This window comes from Ambystoma mexicanum, chromosome 3q (assembly GCF_040938575.1).
Source record: "Ambystoma mexicanum isolate Mex_15411 chromosome 3q, UKY_AmexF1_1, whole genome shotgun sequence".
NCBI lineage: Eukaryota > Metazoa > Chordata > Amphibia > Caudata > Ambystomatidae > Ambystoma > Ambystoma mexicanum.
This window is the reverse complement of record NC_090926.1, coordinates 724,435,351-724,454,337: the sequence shown is the minus strand read 5'-3', so window position 1 is coordinate 724,454,337 and position 18,987 is coordinate 724,435,351.

The following is an 18,987-nucleotide window of genomic DNA, read 5'->3' as shown; positions in this document are numbered from 1 at the left end:
GCAGGCGGCAGCGCATGACGACACACTACTCAAGGCCCGACTGACTCACAAATCACTCAAGTCACCAGCGATGGCCCAATTTAGTAGTAGTCAGTGTGAGGAACCGAGGTTGGTCGGAGCACTGCCACTGCATGCGTTATATAATCTCTCCTTCTCCTAACGTCACAGATGAATCATTCATCCTAATATTTTGGGGGAGTGACTGACTGACTGTGAGCACTCAGCAGTCCCCGGCACCAGCTGGTTTCCCTTTCCCTGGTCTCTGACTTGCCGTGGTAGCTGCTGGTTGGGCCGGGGTATTTATTTCGGAGGGGTGGTGGTCTGGTGGAGCACAAGCAGCAGGCAGCCTTGTCCCCAGCCGCCGGCCATTCGCTGATACTATTCCCGGCCCTTTCCCTGGTCAGGGCGCAGAGCGGTGAGTCCACGTCTATGACACTTCTGCAGAATGTGATCACTCTGATATGTGTGTGTACGCCAACACCACACATCCAGAGAAGGAAGTGTAATATAAATCATTGGAATGAATGGTACGCCGGCTACCCGTACCACTAGTTAATTTTCTTTTTGAGCGTTCCTTTACTTTAGTTCAGGGCAGGTTCAAGAAACGCGTCCTGGGCAGTGGTGGGTGCATGCCACGCTTTCTATTTCTGCTGTCCCAAATATAGAATCAGCTCAGGGCAGGGGGCCCAGTCAGGCCGAGGGACAAAATATTCAAGCAAGCATTAAGGCAACATGCAACGTTTTGACGTGGATTCACTTGACCTGCTTTGTGTGGTGTGCAATTTCAGGAGTGGGCTGACTGTCTTTTTTCTAAATGTATACTTGAGGCAAAACCAGAGTGCCATTAAGCACCTGGAGCTGGCCTTGAACAAGCTCGTCCGACCCTTTACCGCCTTCTCTAACTGCCAGTTATTAATGTTGGGTGATTTTAAATGCCAATTGGAGAAACCGAGTCAGTCCACATGGAATCTTGCCATGGAAGATGAACTATGGGGCATCTCGTGGCCGTTGGTCGCCCCCACCATGCATTGTTACTCCTGTAGCTAGTACGTTTTGTCGATGTTATATGCGCATGGACTAAGAGTCTGCAATGTGAGATTTGTGGAAGATTATTCGGCACATGTCACCTTTCCCACGCAGACCAAGGGGAGCTGTATTGATCATATTCTGGCTCTTGTTTCCCATTGGGACGGGTTGGTCTCATTTAAGGTTTTGGAGAGAGCCGAGAGTGACCATGATCCGAGGGTGGTTTCTTTTTTGGTCTTTTTCAACACCAGTGGCCAAAGTAGGCCTTCCCCTCCATTAGTCAGCACTCCTTTTCAGCTTAGAATCTCCCATAGATGGCACAATCACCATCAGTCATTTTAGGCCAGAATTTAAGAGCCTAAGTTGCCATTCTTGGGGGCTTATGTCGAGACATTCTCGCTTTTATCATATGTTGATTTTTACAGATTGTTGATAGAGAGACTGTCTCCTTTCATTAACAGGAAAAGGCGTCCTCAAGCTTCGGCTAATGGAAATTTGAGTTGGTTTGATCATGAAAGTCGGGCAGCCAAGACTATCTTGGTTAACACAATTAAGTGCAGGGTGGCTATTCCCCCGAGGGTGGTTAAAAAACATAGGCATGACTATAAACTCATAAAAATATCTTGTCAGTTCTTGGTAGGGTTGCCGGGTCAAATGATTCTAAGGAGTTTGGCATTTGGTGAAGTAAAATCTTAAACCACAGCCCCCCGGTGTGATAAGCAATTTCTACCTGGATGCCTGGCATGATAATTATACTGCCTTATATGCTGCAGGGTGGTCTGTGCTGGCTAGTGGGCAGAAGATGGGACAGGCACTGCTACCCATTTCCCCCCCCCAATGAGGGTAAGGTTGATCCGATTACAGCCCTAGAAGTTGGCCAGGCGCTGCCTGAAGCGAAAACAGAAAGACCCCTGACCCGAATTTCATTCCCATTGATCTTTTTAAAAGTGAACCTAGCTTTTTTAATGAAATGTTTTAATGGTGTTTTTTCTATTAAACTCCCCCCGAGCAGTTGGAGGGAGGCAAGCATTATCTGACTATATAAGAAAAGGCGATTGGGATTTGCCTTTTAATTATAGGCCAATTTCATTGACTGATTCATTGCCAAAACTTTATTCCAGGGTGCTTTTGCACCACTTGGAGGATTGGGTTGCCAGTGAAGGAATTCTTTCCAATGTGCAAGCAGGATTCAGAGTGGGTATCTCCACGCTAGAGCAGGCTATGAGGCTCAACCTCTTATGCCGGAAATACACGCGTCTCAATTCCCAATGCTTCTATTTGCCGTTTGTCAATCTACAATCGGCCTTCGATACAGTCGATATTGTAAGTTCTAGAGGAACTAGGCATCCCCTCGTGCTTGGGTAATGCCATTAAATCTTTATACTCTGGTAACTCGGATCGGATACATTGGGCCATCTGGAGAGCTAACCCATCCAGTATCTATTTATATTGGGGTTAGGCAAGGGTGCGTCACCGCCCCTCTGTTATTCTTAGTATATATCAATAGCGTAGTTCCTGCATTCCTAGAAGCTGCAAGGGACGCCGCAACTTTGGGAAACAGAAAATGGAGCCTATCATTGTTTTTGGAGTTTTGTTGTCAAAAACCCTGTTTGGCCTGCAGAACCGACTGGATGTTTTTAATAAACGATGTGCCACAAAAGGCCTCTGAATCCATTTCTCTAAAACTAAAACCAAGCAATGTGCCGGCACTGGGGAAAAGGCCCAAGTACGGGCACTTTTTCAGTTAAATGGCCAGCCACTGGAGTCTGTGGATTCTTATAGGTATTTTGGGTTGATTTTCTGCAACAATTTAAAATGGCAGGACCAGATAGAAAAGTGTTTGTTATTGCATTTGCATCAGTGTGGCCTCATTAGGAACTAGGCAACAAGACTTGATGGTGAGGATCTTTCTGTACCTTTTAAGATCTACCTAGTACAGACAATCCCTGAGGTAACCTATGGAGCCATATTGGGGTGTGCAAATGAGTGTACCCCCATTCAGATAGTTGAAAATAGATTTTTGTCATCTTTGCTTGCTTTACCCCATAATGCGCTGTCCACACCATGCGAATATGGCCTCATTGAGATCCAATATGCTATTATTATTAGGCCAATGTTATACTGGGTGCGGATGTGGAACAATACATTTTTAGTTTTGTTTAGGGAAGGTTTGGAGGAGCTGCCATCATTACCAGGTGGTAGGAAACGTTCTTGTTTTAAGCATGTAGGAACCATGCTTTTTAACATTGGGCTGGAGGATTAATGGAGCAATCCCACAAGTTTATGCAGAGGCTACAAAGTGGTGGTTAAGAACACATTTAGAGAGTGGGCGGGGGTATGATTATCGATAATTGCCTAATGAGGAACACGTGTAGGGCTTATTTGCAACTTACGGACGTCTGGGGCTCGGAGGTATATCTGGATCTCCAAATATCTATGAAATTAAAAAAAGGGCTATTTGCAAGTTTCGATTTGGCACACTCCCGTTCGCTTACTCCTCCGCCAAGTGGATGAATGGGTCTTGTTCTTGAACCCTATGCCCTCTTTGTAGCAAGGGGTGTGAGGATTAGGTACATCTTTTCTTTTTCAGCCAGGCTCACTGCCGGGCAAGGGTGCATTTGCTCACCCCAGTTTGGAGTCATCTAGACCAACTCTCAGCCCCGTCAGCTCTTCGAGCCCTGACATGTGGCACCCAACCCGCATCTGTGCTAGCAGTTTCATTTTTCTTAAGATCTGTTATTAACAAGAGAATGTAAGAAGTTAGAAATGTTGTTACCCATTGTCTCACGCTGCATGAAGTTTGTTCTATAACTAATGCTGTTGTATTTGGTACTGTTTACTTTTTTTTACAGCTATGCCATAGCAAAGGATGTGTGTGTGTGCGTGTGTGTTCGATGTTATTGATCGCATTTACACAAGTCAATATTGGTTTTATAATTGTATATACACTTTGTGTAGAATGATTTTATGACAATAAGTATGATGTGGTTACTGATGTAAAATGTGTATTGCATTTTTATTTTCCGAATAAAGCTAATGATTGATATGATCCGACAAACAATATAACCCACTGGAATGAATCGTACGCCGGCCGTCCGTACCACTACTTAATTTTCCTTTTGAGCGTACCTTTACTTTAGTTCAGGGCAGGCTCAGGGAACACTTCCTGGGATCTGGTGGGCGCTTGCCGCGCTTTCTATTTCTCCTGAACCAAACATAGAATCGGCTCAGGGCAGGGGGCTCAGTCAAGCCGAGGGATATAACATTCAAGCTCTGCTAGTTTCCCAAATCTCAGCACGGGCAGACAAACACACACAGCATCCGTGGGAGGCTTGGCAGGTCCTTAGGGTGCTCAGGTTGCAATTTGCAAACGCATTTCCTTTATCAGTGGCAGCCTTGTTATATGCATGATTGAACATTTCCAACTCAAAGAGGTCGCAACTCACCAGTTACCTTGCTGTGATAGTTAAAGTGAGCAACACAAAGCACCCATTTAAAAATGTGTTTGTATACATGTTGACTGCGATCTTGATATGTGCAAACAAAATAAAGTTGCTTTATGTCATTAATAAAATGTTTTCAACATCAGATTCATGAATAACAACGAGTAGATGAGCCAATCCAGCAATTTTTAATCTGCGGATGCATCCGGTCAGGTTCTCTGGGGAAGAGTACCTTGAGTTTCGCCCGGGGTAGGTAGGCAGATTGCAGAATGGAGATTGAATGCATATGCTTCTGATGAAAAGGTACGTTGAATTAGTCCATGGAAATTAAGGGCCAAAGATTAGATCTGTGCAGTTTTAGCTCTCTTGAATAGTAGCTCGTTCATTCAGAGCCAAGCACACGCCACACAGTTTCAGGCTAGCACAGCCAGTGTGATGCACCCTTCCACCACTACTGCTGCCAGTGCCCGCTGTGTGCTGGAGGATCTGAGAGTTGATGGCAAAGTGAAATGTGCAGGCAGAGAGTCCCTGTTTATCGCTGCACAGCATGTGAGTGTGCTTTACATGGAAATGCTCCAGACACTGCAGGTGCATGCAGTTTAATGCACATTTTGCTCAATCCAGTGAACGAGACGGTACATTTGGAGTCAGAAAGTGCAGTTATTTATTATCCTGATTATGTGCATGTTTTCAATGGACTCCCTTAACAGAGCAAAGCTCAGAAGTATTATTGAGACACACAGTCTACATGTGTAATCTGCTGCTCTGATGATGCAGCTAGCTGTGTGCCAGCAACAGAGCTTCAACGACCAAAAGCTCCTGTCTAAAAAAACACTCTTCAAGGTTCATGCATTCCCACCTGATTTTCTTTATGCGGACTGATGGATGGATGGATGAAAGAATAAATGGATGGCATAGGTTGGTGTATGTATACTTACTACGATCTGACCATTTATTTCCATCAACTTGGAGAGAGGCTGTGTTGTTGGATTTGGCAGAAGCGAACATCTCTTTAGATCTTTTACTATCCAATCCTACCAAAGCCAAAACTAAATTATATCGACTGGATTGGAATTTAACTGAACAGAACTGTCTCAAATTAAAGGACTTTGACAGAGCTCTGTTTGGGCATAAAAAAATTCGACATACGGCTGACTATCTATTAAAATGTCCTTCACACACTCTCAGAAATCAAATATTGAGATTTCGCCTAAATCTATGGCCAACAAAACAAGTTCTGTTAAGGAGGGGAATTATTAAGCCAGAATCTTCATCATGTCGTTTCTGCAATGATGGAACAGCTAAAGAAAATCTGAAACATTTACTAATAGAATGTGTTGCTTTAAAAACGCAGAGAAAAGACATTATTAGGAAATTAACAAGGCATCAGTGTATAAGACGCTCTAATGATGAACTATGGCATGAGATATTTGCGACATCAAAGATCACAGAAAGAATAGCTACTGTTCAATTCTTAAATAAGATTCTATGCCCACCTTAAATTAGGGAGTAACCTGATGTCTGGTGAACGGGAGAAGGAATGCAAATTATGGTCTTCTCACTACTTGTAATGATTTTAATGCTTTGCTACTTACCAGTATACAACATGATCATATTTGGAGTCAAGGTGTTCCCTTTGATTGTGAATTGGATGAGTAGTCATACCAATCATAAGTTGAAATAGTATGATGTTTTATTTGTTTTTATTTAATATACTCAAGTTAAGTTGCTTAAGATTAATTTTATATCATTGTTAAAGAACCTCCTTTTGTATATTTGTGTATATGATCTCTAAGAATAATGTCGTTTTGAAAGGTTAATTTAATTAACCAACCAAAATAAAAAAAATAAATAAAAAAAAACTAATGGATCCAAAGATGGATTGATGGGCAGACAGGAGTTATGTGAGCTGGAGGTTTGTGACTACGAATCTCCATATCAGAGTGTATTACACAATTTATTGCATGTCTTAAATCACTGAAAGTACAGTGGGCTGAAATAGATTTTTCAGCTTACCATTATCTTGAATTCTGGGACTTATAGTTTACTATGCAGGATGTGAAAATTAAGGCCACAATGATATTATTTTGGCTTAACATGTTGCTAAAAGGATTTAAATGTTGCCATGTGGCTCGATTATGCAATTTGCGTTTTTTGTAAATAAACTCTATAAGACATTATTACTGTATGCCTTGAAATCCAAACTATTTGTACTCAGTCAAGCTTGGAAGGTATGTGGTCGAATTTGAAGAGTGGTGCTTTGCTGTTCAGCCAAAGTTTGTGATCCTCCTAGTCCATTGCCAGCTGTCTGGCGATCCCATTCCGTCCTTTTTGGATGCAGCCAGAGTAACACTAGTTTCTTTTTCCCACTTCCACCACTGCACACATCACAGTCACCATAATTGTCCAGCACATGCAATTACCCACTCCTTTTCATGAATAACCTGTTCTCGACAGGTTTTCGGATTTCCTTGGGGTAACCGGTGACACCAATGGAGAGGGGTAGATTCAGGGAGCGTGGGCCAGCCCAGGTATTCTCATCCAGGACATGGGGTGCATCTGTGATTCTTTTATAGTGGCGGGTGATGCCTGTGCTTCACACAAACTAATCTGTCAGATTTCTGCAGCACGTGTGTTCACCCACTAGATTATTTTACCGGTGCATGCTATCAAGCATAACCTGTTCTTGGAGGAACTATGCCCTGCAAGTTCAGAGAGTTGTGGTATCGCCAGCAGTACCAGGGGCACCAATGAAGTGAGGTAGATGTAGTCAATGTGTGTGAGGTAGTCAAGTCCATCCTCCAGGATGTGAGATGCCTCTGTAGGGCAGGTAACATCTGATACCATAACGTGCCTCCAAAGATGTCTACAGCAGGTGTAGTCACCCATTTGGTTATCTTACTGGTGCATGCAAAGTCCTGAATTGACGCGATTCACAGATGATGGTTTGAGGGCTGCTTCTTTTGAGGCGAGGGGCGGGCCACCTCTTTTTCAGGTACCCAAGCCTATTTATTGTCCCAATCTTAACCTGAATTAATGTCCCTAATTTCTGCTCACGTTTAACAGGCCCAAGATACAGGCCCGTTTACAGTAGGGCAGGCACTCTTTCAGGGAGAAGTGATCCTGTTTTATGATTCCATGCACTTGTAGATGTGGGCACAACTGCATTGCTCCACTCAGTTTATACTTGGTTGCCAAAGTGCAACTTCTCACTGACAAGCGTGTTGAGGATCTGAATAATAATCACATGCCTTTATTTGTTTGCCAGCAGTGCAAGCAGCCATTTCCCAACGTGAATTCTACTTGTCCTTAAAACTCGCCTCAGTATCATTTAATATACTGTTTAGCATGTATGTGCTTGTGGCCTAGATTCCGTACTGCAGTCATCTTAAAGCTAAAGCGTATTTAATAAAGTAGTAGTTGCAGCTATTTCTGTTATGAAATGATGTGTCTATTTAGAAGCACCATGAAACTGGCGTCAGCCTGGGGGCACCAGGGGATAATGGGGTGTGATATCAGCAGGCAAAGCGCACTCGGAAAGTTCATGTTTTCAAAAGGGCACGTCTGCTTCAGTCAACTTATTTTCCCCCACCAATATCAACAATGTGTGAAGAATGGACAGCAGCTCTGCAGGCTTTCCTCACACATGCAAAGTACAGAACAGACTGCAGCGCTGAAGCTCCCCCCACACGCACACACAAAATAAGTACGGAATGGACAGCAGCACTGCAGGCTCCCCCCACACAAACAATGAACAGAATGGACAGCAGCATGCAGGATTCCCACACACAAACATGAAGTACAGAAGGACAACATCATGCAGACTTCCTTCACACACACACAATGTATAGAATGGACAGCAGTGCTGCATGCTTCCCTAACACTCACAAAGTACAGAACAAATAGCAGCCATCAGGCTTCCATCACACACACAAGTGGTGGCCGGTGATCTTTTTAACTGAGGGGGTGTAAATGTTTTCACTAAATTTTCACTAAAACCACATCTGGAGAATTGGGTAAAAAACCACAAAGTGTGCTTCAGAATTTGAAATCTTAATGTTGTTATTTACCGGGAATCTTATGAAATGTCCATTGATTTGAATGGGGTCCACTCAGGCAAATCACAATAAATAATTGTCTGTAAGAGAATACAAGACTCTTCAAGCATTACTAAAGAAGAATTAATTGCATAAAGCTAAAAGAGAATTCTTCAAGTGTTCAGCGCATATATGGTTGGTCTCAAACTAAATTCTCTATCACCAATCAGGTATAGTGGGTAATTTTCCCTAGGAGATCGGTTCCAGACGCAGCAGAACACACAGTATTTCAACCAACAAGCACAGAGCTCCTAGAATTCTATTGGTCCGGGCCTAGAAGTAATACACTCTTCTTATAGGAAACACCACTATAGTACTGAGACAAAGAAGAGGGGACTAGGAGTAATGCACAATTCCTATGGAAAACACCACTATGGTACTGGGACAAAGAAGAGGAGTATACAGCCATCTACTAATGAAAGTCAGGCATGTTTCAATAATTGGATTTATGGCCAGGCAATACCAATTGACAAAATACACCTGAGAAATATTAACCCGGCTCAGGTGTATAAAATGTGGAGCCTAAATCACTACAGTGAGAGAATGCTGCCTGGGTGCAGGAGCTGTGTGCAGGAGGAGAGAGCTGCCTGAGAGCAGACCTTTGTGACAGGAGATCCAGAAGTCAGGAGACTTGCCATTAATCTGGAGGACCCACAAGACCAGAAGCAAGCGAGCGAGTCAAATGGTGTGTGCAGGACTGGGAAACTATTGCAGTTAAAGAGAACAGCATGAGATGTCAAACCAAAGTAAAGCAGAACGGCTGCAAACCGCAGCCGCTTCGGTCACTGGCATGCACAGAGAAGTGCCTGGCAAGTAGGAGAAGTGAAAGCGGTCCACGTCAGGAATAGCCAGGATGTGAGAGGGAACAACAGGGGCCACTGCAATGGAGCAGAAAGAGCTGGAAAGGGTCAGAGGACTCAGAAGCACCGAAACGCTCCAGGGAACCACAGGCAAGTAGCAGTTCACATAATCTAATGCAATTACCCAATCTTGAATATCAAATTGAACATAAAGCACTGGTTGAAGATAATTACTTAATTTTTAATAACGAACTGAATGAAAAGATCAAATGTAACGAAAAGCACTATTTGAATGCAATTGCTCAGTCTTGAATACCGAACTGAACGAAAAGTACTACTTGAATGCAATTGGTTTATCTTGAATACCCAACTGAACGAACAATACTGTTTGAATGCAATTGCACAGATTTAAACACTGAACTCAATGAGAAATACAGTGTGAATGAAAATATGCAATATTAAATAACGAGCAGGAGAGAAAGTATTGTTTGAAGCAAAACTAAATCAAATTAAACACCAGCATTTTAAACACTAAACGAACATTGGTAAATAAACTGACAAGGAGTGTCAGACTGAGGGAAAGCAGTTTTGCACAATGAACTAAAGCTAAGAGGTTAACAAAACAATGTGGAGATGACTTGCAAAAGACTTAAATACAAAAGACTAACAACAGCGGCCAAATGGGAGGAACTCCTAGTTGCGTGACCAGTGATGGGTGGATTGTGTGGTCTGACAACTGCGCCTAGACTGGGAAGTTACCCACTGTGAAGTTCACCTGCAGTGCAAATCCAGTCAAGGAGAGGCACAGGGCTCCTGGTTGTGTGACCTGTAATGGGTGGAACGTGTTGTCTGATAACTGCTCCAAGACCAGGGCGCCCTAGATTAAGAGAAGCCTAAGCCTAAGCCGGTGTGGCCAGTCAATTTAGTACTACAGTGCAGTATTGCGGAAGGGAAGCCTGAGAACTTAAACAACTGACAAATGCTGTCTTGGAGAAGGGAACCTCAAGACCCCCTTTTTATGAACTGTGCTAAATTTAACTTAGGGAAGAGAAGCTCAAGATTTGGCAGAACACTGTTTAGGCTAACAACTATTGGAACTATAGTAAGCCTGAAGTATAAGGCCCAAGAATAACTTAAGCTGAAAGCAGCTAAGACTTACATTTTTAACACTATTTTGGTTAAGAGATATCCCACACGTTTTTTATTTAGAGATGTGAGGGCAAGCAAAGGTATTGGGACACAGACAGAACTTTGATTTGGACTTACAGACTCACAATGGCCCTCATTACGACCCTGGCGGATTTTTCCGCCATCGACGGACTTTTCCGCCATGGCGTAAAGTCCGTTTACGCCATGGCGGATGGCGGACTTACCGCCCCATTCCGAGGTTGGCGGGGCGGTAAGTCCCCATTGACCCATTTACCCTTCCCCATTCCCATTTCGGCCCCATAGGGCTCAATGGGAGTGGGGAAGGCGTTAATTACGCCACCGTACATTACGGTGGCGTAATTAACACCAAGGTCCCATAGCGCCATGGATTTTTACGCCCGCAAAAAGCGGGCGTAGAAGTGACCATGGCGCTTTGGGAACTCGTAGTTGGCGGTAAGGGGTCGGCGCAGCTAACGCTGGCGTAAACCCCTTACCGCCAGGGTCCTAATGAGGGCCAATGTCCTTAGTTTTCTTTAGGTCATAGAAATCCACACATTAGTTATAGGGCAAGTTAGGCCTTACATCATCCTGACATTTTAATAAAGCTGGTTGAAATGTGAGTTCTTTTTTCTGTGTTGTCTTTCTTGATACCATGCCTGTCTCATAGTATAAAGCCATGTTATACAGGCACTTTGATGGCATTATAATGCCTGCTGTCATACTGCCTCAATTGTTGCATGCATCCCCTCATCTGCCTCCCTTGACAATGGATACTGCCGCACTCTGGGCAACACTGCACTTTGCGTGAGATTTATGCATACTGCTGCTATGCTTTTCAAAAGACTTACATCCTGGGGGTTATCCATCGATAAAGAGCTTCGGACATGTAACAATTCCTCCTGTAAGTGTGCAGTCATGCATTTAGCGATAAGTATAAGATATGGGACATTTCTATGCTGAAGTATAATTTGACATGGGATACAAACCTCCAGGATCATTTCACCATCATTGTCAGCATCCTCAAACAACTACCCATATGAAAACTTGCTCAGTGGTTGAGCGGGTCTATGAACAAAACTGTATGCCACTCACCTCCCTCCTCATCAGACCCAATGAGCACTACCTTGTAATCTACAATCAACACCCCTTCCAAGCCTATAGTAATGATGCTACCTGGACCATTATCTTGGGGCTCTGCAGGCCGAAACAAGAATTCTGTTGGCACCCTTCACGACTTGTTTCTGATACCTGGCACACAGCTCAACATGGCGGTTGCTCCATACATAAATAAATCTGGCTGCAATGGTATTCCTCTAGTGGAACCATCCCTGTACAATGCTTTTGTTATCACCAGCGCTCTGACATAACAAATTCCTGGTCTAGAGAATACTACCTCTTCTACCAAAAATGAAATTGTCATGTTCATCTTGCTTAACAGATACCTGCCTATCAAGTTCACAGGAGTTGCAGTTGAAAACAATGATGGAATTAACACCTCTGTAATACCTACCTTGCTGGGTCAACTGAATGGATTGCCACAGAGAACCCTTGCGTGCACATTACTTTACCTGATAGGGGAAAGTGCTCTTCCTTTCTACATGATTTTCTCACACCAGTGTCAACCATGAAAACAAATTATTTGTTGTCTATCTCTACTCCTACCAGGGGTTCCTCTTGCGGATCAGCAATACCTGATAGGACTCGGCACACCAAAACTCTATGTGGGCTGTCCTACTATGGATGGGCATTTGATCATGTGAACACAAAAGGATCACCACCCGCCACACTTGCCCCTTGTTAGTGGCCTACTATACCATGTGGTAAAGCATTTTCTTCCAGCACCTGTATTGCTGACTGTAACAGTGTGGGCTGTTGGGGCTGTTGCTGCACACACTCTGTCATGCTATTGGGCACTTGGAATTGCATCTGTACTGGTGCTTGATATTGATACTGGGGCTGTTTTGCCTGTTGGGGCACCAGCGCTGGTATCGCACCTGGGGCACTTGGAGGCATCATCCCTCACTGCTGTGGATCTGGATTGAAGCTACAGGTCCACAAGAATATGCTCAGGGATCACACATGCCACTTGCCTACTCCTACACTCTCGCTCAAAATGAACCACACTCCCACATGAGCAAAACTATCCAGGTCCAACAATCTCAGCCCTACTTTTTCAAATCCTCCTCTACCTTCATGGAATCCCACTCTTCCTCAACAATAACCTCCCTGATATCCTCTGTGGTAGCGACCTTGGTTTCCGCCCTGGTACCCTCTACTATCTGGGCAACTTTCAACCCCCCCTTCCACTCCGATACCATTCTCTGTTACCCTCATGCTATCCATGGGTCCACCTTTTCGATAGGCAGACCCGTAATCACTGCCCCCTCAATACTCAACATTGCCAGTTTGTTCTGTACCAACTTATCGACCACTTCCTCCTTCTACAATGATGTGCTGTGATTGCCTGTATATCTGCCCATCCCTAAACCTCAATCCCCACTACCTTGTCTAAATCTTTCTGCACATCTTTTGGAAGCCCTTTCTTCAACGTGTGATAAAATATTGCTATAGTTTTATACCATCGTTCCCCTGTCTCAGCCCTCAACATTTCCTGAATCTGTAATATAAATTGTCCTGTGGCTTCTTACTCTTTCATGGTCCGTGCCATTATCAAATGTATGTCCAGTTTATCAGGATACGATGCTCATAGGTCAGCCCATACTTTCTCTCAGGAATCATTAAAATGTGCCCCATCATGGTTGTCATCACCCATTAATATCGCTGGATACTGTCAGGTTTCTTAACCCACGTTTGAATCATTATGCTACCACATTTGGAGCTGTGGGCTTAGAAAATCCAAGATGGCTGAAAAGCCCACATTTGCGCCAGAATCCAGGAAAACCGCGCAGTTTTGCGCACACCAAAATGGTCGCCTGACCTGCCACCCACCAGTGCGAGCGTGATGGGCCAGAAGCGCCATGTGCGAAATCAGCGCAAAGGAATATGGTGCTGTTAAATATCTGTTTTAATTGATGTCAAAAATTGCTAAAATCATGGCCACAAAATTACTCTACTGCAGAATCTATAGCACTACACTGTTAGTAAATGCTATCAAGTAAAATCCCTTTTTTTGTAAAATGTATTAATTCAAGACAACTTTCAAAAATGGGTGCAGTACCAGTGCTCGACAATAACGGGCGCTAGTGGTCTAAACTCTGACAGGAGGCCTGTCTTTCAGGAGCTGACAAGGAACCTGAGTTAGCTGGAAACTTCAAAGCCTTGCTGGTTAATGAGAATTCTTAACACCTACTATTCACAGGCCAGGCTGCATTCTGCTGCCCCCACCAAAAGGAGATCACACCTCTCTGATTGAATCAGGGGAGGGGACTGCAGGAAAACAGAACAATGAACTTTCCATGGCTCAGGCAAATGCTAAATCAGGGGGGTCGTAATTGGCTTCCTCCCGGAAGGAAATGGGAGGGGCGCTGCCTCTGGGAGCCACCTGAGCTGGAGGCGGGGACAGACAGAAATTCCCCCATGTGCTTTGGAACCTAAACCACACCAATCTGGTGTGGTTTAGGACCAGGAACAGAATGTGTGACTTCAAGCGATCACACAACAGGTCAATGCGACTGGGTTAGACAGCTGGAAAGATCAGGGTCCCTTACACGTGGCCCTGAGCGAACTATACATGGTCCCTAAGGCCAAAGATGAGCACAACAACATTGTTAGGATAGTGGCATATTTGTATTTATACATGGGAGCCATACAGGACAAATGTGCTGACGGCCAAGATCTGGCAAATACGCAACAGATGGCATTACAGAAGGCCCAATCTGACCTGGTCTTTTCCGAGCAGAGGCGGCAGAGGAGCCAGGAGTCAGAAAATGATAGTAGGCAGTATATCATTAAAATAAAAGAGGATATGGGTATCCTGCAAAAGGAAAAGTCTGACCAGGATACCAGATTTCTGGCCTTGCAGAAGGAGTACCAAGAAGGTTTGGACGCGCTACTGCAGAGCCAGAAAAAGCTGGAGCAACAACTGGACTTCAATAGGGCATGCACAGAGCAGGTAGTCATCCTGCAAAGCCACCTAGATAGGGAGAAGGCAGAGAGCAACAAACTGATTCTGAAAGACCTGGATACCCAGACAGAATTTGAGGAAGAGTGCCAGAAAGCTGGTGCCTTTCAAAGGCAGAGGGACGAACTGGTGGCACAGAAGCAGGCTCTTAGTCAGGAAAGGGACACCTTAGGCCAGGAAGTATGCCACTTAAAAAGAAAAATGGAAGAAAATCACCTGGCCCTCCAGGGACTGGGTGACCTCCAAAAAGAGCATCAGAACTTGTTAGAACACACCAGGAGGGTGGAATATTCTCTGGCAAGAAAGGAGCAGGCCAGTAGGGATGGGACTCAGGAGGTAACCCTCCTGCAGCAAAGACTGGCCCAGTATTACAGGACAAACCAGGAGGCACAATGAGAAAATGAGGCTCTCTGTCAGCACAATGATAGGCTCCAGCAACAGGTAGCCATGCAGGAGAGACTGATAGAGTCTAGTAAGGCCTTAACTGGGGAACTGAAAGCACAGGCTCTTGCATGGCAACAGGGAACAGGGGCTGATAGAGATGAGGTTCGCTGGGAAAGGGAAACACCTGAGCATAACCTCAGGAGTCCTAGTACCAGAGGCCTTAACCTCTCCCAGTCCCTGGACTCTGTCACCCCCATGTCCCCTGGCACACATGAGCACAGGGCCACAGGGATGGCAGATTACCATCCAGCCAAAAGTATGGGGCTCATAGGCCAGTACCACCCAGGAGTGGATGGGCGGGCATCTGGGTATGGGCACCTAAGTACAGTGCAATTTAGTGGGGAACCCCAGGAGAGTAGGCCCACTAAGGGCATCCTGAAAACCTCTGCCCAGTTAGGTCAGTGGGGGTGGGTGGGTACTCATCAAATCCTGGCAGCAAGGAGGAATCTGAAGACTCCTCTGAGCATCACAGGACACAGGAGACCAGGTCCCCACATTCTGCCAGCCATTCCCAGGCTCGCAGAATCTGGGAAAACCTGGAAGATCAGACGGGCACCTCTGGGAGCAGTGCTTCTGAGTCAGAGGATGAATGGACCAGGGTTACCTGAACCAAAAAGGCCAATAAGGCAAAAAGGGCCTTGATTTATGACCCCTAAAACAGATTAAGGCAATAAGGAGTGTCATCACCCCTAATCTCAAGAACGCCAAGTATTCTGTTTGGGAACACTTGGAGCTTTACGAGCAAATGATGGAGACTTTCCATTTGAAGGACAGCAGTAGCTGCATCCAGTATGTAAAATGGACATTCTCCCCAGAATACTCCAGTTTCTTTGCGGGGCTGGAGGACCAAAACCATTCAAGATGGTCCACATATAGGGCGGCCATCTTGAAACATTTTTCTGTTCACCGGAATCCACAAGAGGCTCGCAAGGCAGCCTACAATTTGCAATGTGGGGAGGATCAGGCCCCACAAGAATTTGTGCAGGAATTGAAGCGTGCCTTTGTGCAGATTACCAAAAGGGTGCGCACGGACAGTAAAGAGTTTGTAAATACATTTTTCCATGCCTTACCCAAATACATAATGAGACAGCTAGTGAGAGATTTTCATGAGAAAGGTCACTAGACTGGGTCATTGAACAGGCTACCCGGATCTATGAGGTGCAGAAGCCCATAGAAAATAAAAATAACACCCAGAAAAGTCCCAAACCGACCAGCACCCCTGCTGCTGCCAAGGTGGCAGAGGTAAAGGTTGCTCCCATTTTAGATTTGGAGATGGGGGGGGGCTAAAAACCTGCCTGCACTGAATAATTCTCAGCCCAGAAGGCCCTCGGGCCAGTCACAGACAGGGAGTCAAGGAGGTAGTCCCACAAATGGGGTCCCTCGCTCCCCTGACTATGTAATTCCCGCTACAAGGGAAACCGACCCATCCTGGGGTATGTGTGGACTCCTCCAGCCCAAGGAGGGGGATCCAGCCAAGCACCAAACCCAGGGAACTCCCCATCTAACTTCCCACAAGAGGGCAGAAATTCACCAAATACTGGGCAGAACTTTTTTCCTAGGTATCCACCCAATTTCCAGCCCCAAAATCATCCATCCTTCTTTCCCCAATTCCCTGAGCCCAGACCACCTAATCCGGGAGAGGGGAGGCCAATGGTGGAGAGGTACCCAAATCTTCCCACCCCGGCGTACTACCAGAGAAGGGATAGCTACCCTCACCGGGATCAGCACAGGGGAGAAAATAGAACCCCGTATCAGCCTGAGCGGGTTTCACAGTTAGAGCGCCAGGTCCAAAATATGGCACGGGAGATGGGTCACATGCTGAGGGCTCAAAAGAACCCTCAGATGAGCATGCCGGCGCAGAATGCCCCAAACTCTGGGCCTGGTGCTCCAGAACAATGACGGGGGCAGCACCCCGATAACCCACCGGATCCCAGGCAGGAGGCACAAGGGGAAGGGGGGTGTAAAGCCTTGGAGGAAGCTTCCTTCCCCACTTGTAAACAGCCCCTGGAAACCCAGGAACCGGAAACAAAATCTCCTACCCCTGAAAGTCTGTCACCCAAGGAGCAGAGAGGAGGTAGGAGAAACAAGGGACCCAAACAGACCCATTTTGTGGAGGAGGTACAGGTCTTCCAATTTGAGGGAGAGGGATCCTCAGAAGATCCTGGGAAAAGGATCGTCTCCTTCAGAGATGGGGGAACTCCTCCCAAGGAAAAATGGGTCCCAAGGTATTCCAACCCAGACTGGGTAGATGTGGGGATTGAGCTGTCGCCGCCCATCATTCTATCCCAGAACCAACAATAACGAAAACCCCTGGTTCAAACCCATCCTGGTGACTGCCTCCAAAAAGGGGGGGGCGGCCCAGAACCGGAACCAGGGGAACCCAAACCGCATCCATAGACTGGGTAGATGTGGGGATTGAGCTGTCGCCGCCCATCATTCTATCCCAGAACCAACAATACCGAAAACCCCTGGTTCAAACCCATCCTGGTGACTGCCTCCAAAAAGGGGGGGGCGGCCCAGAACCTGAACCAGGGGAACCCAAAACCGCATCAATATCCAATTGCCAACTTTTTCGTTCAGATTCCCTAAACTCCCTGCTGAACTCTGCCCAAATCTCTTCTCTCAATGTCCAAAACCAGAAAATTAGCGCACCGGTTGTCCAAAAATGTGCATTATCTATGCCCCCTTGAAGAGAAGGAGGGAAGATACTATGCCCCGGTACAAGTACAGGGGCAGGATACAATTTTGGCACTGGTGGACACTGGATCTCAAGCTACCCTTCTGTCCAAAAGGGCCTTTGATGAACTAAAGGCAGGAAGGGGGGAGAATTACCAAATTCCTCTCACCTCTCTTCCTGGACAACTTCAGAACTATGGCAGGAAGGAAATTCCGTCAAGGGGACTGCAGATTTGGACATTAAAATTGGGCGACACAAGGTGAAACACCCGGTCATAGTAGTGACGCCAGAGGGTACCCCTTGTTTACTAGGGAATGACCTCCTGAGAAGGTTGTCACCCCTAACAGACTGTGTAAACAAGGTCCTCTGGACCCAGACTAGCTGACCAATAAAATTAAAACAGAGTGTCAACCATGTTAGTTTAAACGGCACATGCCACATGGTTGAACAACAATCTGACCAAGTAGAATTTCACTTCCAGAACAACCAAATTCCAGACGTGACAGTAATAGCAGTAGGACAACAGACTGGTGATGGGGGTCCTCTCTATTTCTGAAAATCAACCTTCCTTCCAGTTTAAGGTGGTATTCCACACTGGAAGGAAACACTCTGTGTGAACAACGGTAATAGCTTCATCAGCGAAGCCATGTTCCGCCAAATCCCAAAAGATCCAGCCATTCCCACCTTCAAACTGATAGACAAATGGGAAATGGACCTGTAAGCACCCAATTCCAAACATTGCCTGCCAAGCAGGTGTATGCTCAAAATCTCCATTGGCTACAAGAGCATAGTCCATAATTGTTGGGTTGTGCGAGACGTCACTGCCGCCTTTTACTTAGGCAGTGACATTCTCAATCGCTTTGCCATTAGTTTGGACCTAATAAACTTCAAAGCGTGGTCCCGATTAGCGGATAATCCCATGGGCTTTGAGGATCCAGAAAAAGCATTTAGGTCAGCTCAATTGCTACCTTATGCAGTTGAAATTCAGATTAAAGAGGCCGTCACCATCCCAGAAAGGACCCGACAATTCTCCCTGGAAGTGAAAGTTAAAAGAGGACAAAAATTGAAAAACCCTGATGCTTATATTCATCTAAATGCTTCTCTCCAACAGCAAGGGTTGGGGGGTAAACCCAACACCATTAGTCAACATAGAACATGACACCATTCCAATAGAGGTGGATAACAGCGACTTAAAGAGTATTACTCTAGCCGCAGGCACCATTATTGGAATGGCGGTTGATGACCGACTGTTAGGACCAATCCCCAAGGA